We start from the raw sequence: 6,696 nt of genomic DNA on the forward strand, positions 1-6,696 counted from the left end.
TATATATATATATATATATATATATATATATATATATATATATATTAACTATAGTTGACATTCAATATTATTTTATATTAGTTTCAGGTGTACAGTGTAGTGGTTAAGCATTTATATAATTTATGAAGTGATCCCCCCAATAAGTCTAGTACCCATCTGACACCATACATAATTTTTACATTATTGACTATATTCCCTATACTGTATTAACACATCCCTGTGACTATTTTGTAACTACCAATTTGTACTTCTAATCCCTTCACCTTTATCACCCACCCACCCCAATCCTTCTCCCATCTATCAACCATCAGTTCTCTGTATCTATGAATCTATTTGTTTTGTTTGTTTGTTTATCCTGTTCTTTAGATTCCACATATAATTAAGGTCATATGGTATTTGTCTTTCTCAGTCTGACTTATTTCACTTAGCATTATATCCTCTAGGTCCATCCATGTTGTTACAAATGGTAAGATTTCATTCTTTTTACTACATTGTATAAATGTACCACAATTTCTTTATCCAGTCATCTATTAATGGGCATTTTGGTTGTTTCCATATCTTGGCTATTGTGAATAGTGCTGCAGTAAACATAGGGATGCATATATTTTTTTGAATTAGTGTTTTGGAATACTTTGGATAAATACCCAGGAGTGGAATTGATGCCTCATAAGGTAGTTCTATTTTTTTTTTTTTTGTTTTGTTTTTAGCTGAGCCATCTTGCCACCTGTTGGCAGCTCAGTGGCAGCTCAGCTCAGGCATTGAACTGGTGACCCTGTTGCTCAGAGCTCGCACTCTTGAGCGAGCTCTTAACCAACTGAGCCACTCGGCAGGCCCCAAGGTAGTTCTATTTTTAATTTTTTGAGGAACCTCCATACTGTTTTCCATAGTGGCTGCACTAATCTGTAATCCCACCAACAGTACACGAGGGTTCCATTTCCTCCACATCCTCACCAACACTTGTTTGTTGATTTATTGATGATGGCCATTCTGACAGGAGTGAGGTGGTATCTCATTATGGTTTTTATTTGTATTTCTCTGATGACTAGTAACATTGAGCATTTTTTTCATGTCTATTGGCCATCTGTGTGTCCTCTTTGGAGAAATATCTGTTCAGGTCCTCTGCCCATTTTTTTTTTTTTTAAAGATTTTTATTGGGGAATTGGGGGATGGGAACAGCGCTGGGGAATTGGGGAAAGGGGAACAGACAAGCTGCTGTCCTTTNAGGGGAACAGACAAGTTGCTGTCCTTTTGTTCTTCAGTCTAGTTGTGGAGGACGTTGCTTCACTGGCCCATGTTGGTATTGTGATCATTGCGTTCTTCCCGGGTGAGGCAGATCGGTCGCTGGCCACTGGACGGCCATTCCCGGCAGCTCTTGGCAGCTCACACTGGCTGCCGGCCGTTCATGCCGGCTGCTGGCCGCTCGTGCCAGCTGCCAGCCGCTCACGGTAGCTTATGGCAGCCCACTGCAGCTTCACTGCAGCCTACGCCGTCACCGGCGACTCACAGCAGCCCAGCTCCAGGTCGAGCTGTTTGTTCACCATCTTAGCTGTAGAGGGTGCAGCGTTACTGGCCCTAATGTGGGATCCAAACCAGGACTCTGCTGCTCAGAGCTGGCGTCCCAAGCCAGCTCTTAACCAACGCACCACTCGGCTGGCCCTGTAGACAGTTCTTGTCTTCTGTTATTTGGCTACCAATTGTGCAATTCATGTAGAATAATGCTTGATTCTTTACCTTATTTACCAGTTCACAAGAGAATGAATTGGTCCTCTGTTATCTACTGAAGATGACCAATTCTTTTTAATATTAGTATGAAGCGTGGTTTTAAACATATTTGATGGGTTTCAATCCATCATAATTATCATCATTATTGAAATTGAAAATGTCCCATCTTTGACCAATGGGAGCCTCAACATTGACTCTTTTTTTTTTAAGATTTTATTGGGAAATTGGGGGAGGGGAAGAGTGTTGGGGAATTGGAGAAGGGGACCAGCCAAGTTGTTGTTCTTCAGTCTTCGTTGTGGAGGGTGCCAGTCGCCATCTGGCTTCTTGTCAGCAGCTTGTGGCCTCTCAGTTCAAGGTGCTGTGTTCAGTCTGAGTTGTGGGTGGGCGTAGCCACCATCCCATTTGGGAGTCAAACCCAGCAGACTTGTTGTTAAGAGCACATGCCCTATCTACTGAGCCATCTGGGCGGCAGCTCCGCTCAAGGTGCCAAGTTCAGTCTTAGTTGCAGGTGGGCATAGCCCACCGTCGAACAGGCAATCTTGTTACACCAGCTGAGCCATCCTGCCACCTGTTGGCAGCTCAGCGACAGCTCAGCTCGGGCACAGCGTCACTGGCCATGTGAGAATTGAACCGGCGGCCCTGTTGCTTAGAGCTCATGCTCTTAAGCCAACTCTTAACCAACTGAGCCATTTGGCCAGCCCTCAACATTGACTCTTGAGTCCTAATGACATGGCCCTAGTAATCTTTAGGTATAAGAATGTACCAGGCTTATCTTATCCATTTTATACCCCAGACCAGGAATTAGCCATTTTTTCCCAAGAAATCATTTTGTTGTTGGTGAGAAATGATATTTTTTTACTGTAACCTAAGGACTAGTAATGCTCATTGCTACCTGATTGGTCACTTTCTATGCCTTTTCAGTGGACATAGCTAAGAAATACATATCTACATATTTTAAAAATAAAATACCTCATTAGTTTAAATTTGTATTTCAAATTCAAGACTGCAGAGCCTCTGTATTATATTTGTATCTCTTTTCTTCCACACCAAGAATCTTAGTTCTTAAGGCTATGGGGATGATGGAATTAAAATATTGGAATATGCCACAATTTGTCATTTATGTTATTCCTTATTATACACAATAGTTGAGTACAACAACACTATCACAAATGTGATTACTAAAAATATTAGTTGAAAAAAGTTTTGCATATGCTCTCCCTATTCTCTAATAATTTTTAAAAAACATTTATTTTAAAAAAGAGGTCACTTTGCTGGATTCAAGAGTAAAAGTAGGGGGGTGGCCAGTTAGCTCAGTTGGTTAGAGTGTGGTGCTAATAACACCAAGGTTGCCAGTTCGATCCCTATATGGGCCACTGTGAGCTGTACCCTCCTTAAAAAAAAGAGTAAGGGCTGGCCAAGTGGTGCGTTGGTTAGGAGTTGGCTTGGCACACCAGCTCTGAGCAGCAGGGCCCAGTTCGGATCCTATATGACGGCCAGTGATGTTGCACCCTCTACAGCTAAGATGGTGAACAACAGCTTGACCCAGAGCTGGGCTGCTGTGAGTAACTGGCGACGGCATAGGTTGCAGTGGTGCTGGCCTGCAGCGGGCGTGAGCTTTTATGGCTGCCGTGAGCAGCCGTCCAATGGCCAGCAAGCGACTGCCTCACCTGGGAAGAGCGCAATGATCATAATACCAACATGGGCCAGTGTTATCCACAACTAGACTGAAGAACAAAAGGACAGCAACTTGTCTGTTCCCCTTCCCCGATTCCCCAACACTGTTCCCCTCCCCCCTATACCCCAATAAAATTTAAAAAAAAAAAAAAAGAGTAAAAGTAGGGAGTCCTGTTCGATTGTTGCAGTTGTTCAGGTAGGAAATGATCTTGGTTTTGTTTAGGATGGTAGTGGTAGAGGTTTGAGAAACAGTCAGATTTGGGGTACATTTTGAAGTAGAGTCTATAGGATTGGATGTGAGTTGAGAGAAAGAGGAATTTTGGGCACCTCTTGTTGGTTTAAGAAACTGGGTGCTATTTACTGAGGAATATTTGAGAAGGAGCAAATTTTGGGGGTGAAATGAAGGGCTTTATTTTGTACATTACAGGTTTAAGAAAGCTACTAGTGGGGAGACTTACAATGAAGATGGCAGAGTAGGGTTTTTTTTGTTTTTGTTTTTGTTTTTTTTTTAAGCTGAGCCATCCTGCTACCTGTTGGCAGCTCAGCGGCTGCTCAGCTCGGGCTGACTCGAACCACTGTTGCTCAGAGCTCAAACTCTTGAGTGAGCTCTTAACCAACTGAGCCACTCAGCCGGTCCCAGAGTAGGTTTTGAAATATATTGAAATAAAAAATAAAAAGCTACTAGCTACCAAGTAGAGATGTTGAGTGGGAAGTTGTACATACAAATCTGTAGCTGAAGAATGATCTCAGGACTGGAGATATAAATTTGAGGGTGTTCAGTATAGAGATATTATCATTATTATTATTATTATTATTATTATTATTTTTAAGCTGAGCCATCCTGCCACCGTTTGGCAGCTCAGCAGCTGCTCAGCTCGGGCGGGACTCGAACTATTGTTGCTCAGAGCTCGCACTCTTGAGTGAGCTCTTAACCAACTGAGCCACTCGGCCAGCCCTAGAGATATTATTTAAAGCCATGGGACTACATGAAATCACTTAGAAAATGAGTGTTGAGAGTAAAGAATAGAATTGAAGACTGAACCTTGGAGCTTACCAATATTTAAAAGGCAGTCAGAGTCGGAACCACCAAAACCCAATGAGAAAGAGCAGTAGTGAGGTTGGAGATGAGTCAGGACAGTGTGGTATCCTGAAACTAGATGAAGAAAGAATTTCAGGAAGGTGGGTGTAATCAGCTGTGTCATTTGCTGCTGAAAGGTACAATGCAGACTGAGAGTTGACCATTGGGTTTGGCAATGTTTGGCATCTTTGACAAATGTAATTTCAGTGGAGAAATGAAGGGAACTATTTAGTTGGAGTGAGTTAAAGAGTTTTAGCTGGGTAGTAAAGTAATATAACCAGAAAACCCTTTTGCTACAAGTATCTAGAAAGGAAAGAGGAAATAGAAATAAAACAATTTTTCTCAAGTGCATAATCATGCTTAAAAGAAAGAAAGTGGAATCCTCAAGTGCTAGAAACCAAGTGGGAACTGAAAATGAGAGTGGTAAGCTGACACTGTGGCTGCCTGTGGAGAGGGTGGGAATTGCCATCTTGAGAACCTGGGGACTTAAGTTTAAGCAGGTACTGGGGATGGGGGATGACTCTTTGGGCTTTTCTGAGCTGAGGTTTGGAATGGAAGCCTTGTTTGTAAAGTCTGGATCTGGGTTGCACCTTCAGTAAGCAGATCAACTAGGAAAAAAAAATCTACACACTGGCAGAAGGAGATATTAAGGAATCCTCTTTCTCCCAGGCTGGCTGTGGATAAGTGAGGGGGAGGGGAAAAGGTCTTGGGGCTGCAAATGAATGTGAGGGATCTTTTTGGAGTGATAAAAATGTTCTAAAGTTAGATTCTGGTGATGGTTGCACAACTCTATAAATTTACTAAAAATTGTTGAATTGTACACTAAAAAGGAGTGAATTTGATTATATGAAAATTATATCTCAAAGCTTTAAAAAAATTTTTTTATCTTGGGTGGCATTATCATTGGAATACCTTCCAGAAGAAAATGTGAACCATTCACCCTCAACCCAGTTCGTAAGAGATTCTCAGAGGAAAAACAATATTGATTAGAATACAGAGAGACTCTTAGAGGAGAGCAGATAGTACAATAGTACCTTGAAAGCATTAAGGGAATGTAATTGTCTTTTTTTTTTTTTTTATAAGCTGAGCCATCCTGCCACCTGTTGGCAGCTCAGCAACTGCTCAGCTCGGGCCGGGAATCGAACCGCTGTTGCTTAGAGCTCAAACTCTTGAGTGAGCTCTTAACCACCTGAGCCACTCGGCTGGCCCTGGGAATGTAAATTGTCAATGTACAAAATTATGTACCTACCTAAGAGAGAGGGCAAATAAAGACACTTTCAGACAAAGACTGAGGGTTTACCATGTGTAGACCCTGGCTGAGAAAACTACTAAGGGATAGACTAAGGGAAAAAAGGGGAAATGAATCCAGAAAGAATGAGCTTTAAAGACAAAAAATAGTAATTAAAGAAGGCAAGACAGAAACAAAGTATAGACTGAGTCTTCTGTAAGGGTTGGCTAAAAAGAGGAGCAAAAGCTTAAGGGTGAAATGAGGATTTCTGGCAATTTTATATGATTGGATTTTTTAAACAACTTCATTGAGATATAATTCACGTACCATATGAATTTAAAGTGTTTAGTTCAGTGGTTTTAGTGTATTCACAGATATGTGCAACCATCACCACAGTCAATTTTAGAACATTTTGTCACCTTAAGAAGAAACATAGCTCCAGCCTAAATAGCTATTCCTTCAATCCCCCACTCCTCCAACCCTAAACAACCACTAATTTATTTTCTGTCTCTCTAGATTTTCCTATTCTGGACTTTCATAAGAGAGGAATCATATACTCTATGATACTTTGTAACTGACTGCTTTCATTTATCATAATGTTTTCAATGTTTCTGTTGTGGCATGTATCAGTACTTCTTTTCCTTTTTATGGTGAAGTAATATTTCATTATAATACCACATTTTGTTTATCCATTTATCCGCTGATGGACATTTGGGTTGTTTCCACCATAGTTGGCTTTTTTGTTTGTTTGTTTTTGTTTTTGACTGGTAAGTTTTTAAAAAATTTTTAAATTTTGTTTCAGGTGTACAAAGCAACATAATGATTAGACATTTACACCTCACAAAGTGATAACCCCAACAAGTCTACTACCCATCTGATACTGTATGTAGCTACTCCAATACCACTGACTATACTTCCTATGCTGTACTTTACATCCTGTAAAATATAATATATATATATATATATATATATATATATATATATATATATATAT

At 40.6% G+C, this 6,696-nt stretch overlaps 1 protein-coding gene across 2 annotated transcripts in view; it reads left to right on the top strand.

The window, feature by feature from the left end:
* The window catches only part of SEC24C (SEC24 homolog C, COPII component), a 30,410-nt gene that overhangs the window by 5,801 nt on the left and 17,913 nt on the right, over positions 1 to 6,696 (top strand). The gene's annotated exons all lie outside the window — the stretch shown is intronic.

Source organism: Hipposideros armiger, unplaced genomic scaffold, assembly GCF_001890085.2.
Source record: "Hipposideros armiger isolate ML-2016 unplaced genomic scaffold, ASM189008v1 scaffold_15, whole genome shotgun sequence".
NCBI lineage: Eukaryota > Metazoa > Chordata > Mammalia > Chiroptera > Hipposideridae > Hipposideros > Hipposideros armiger.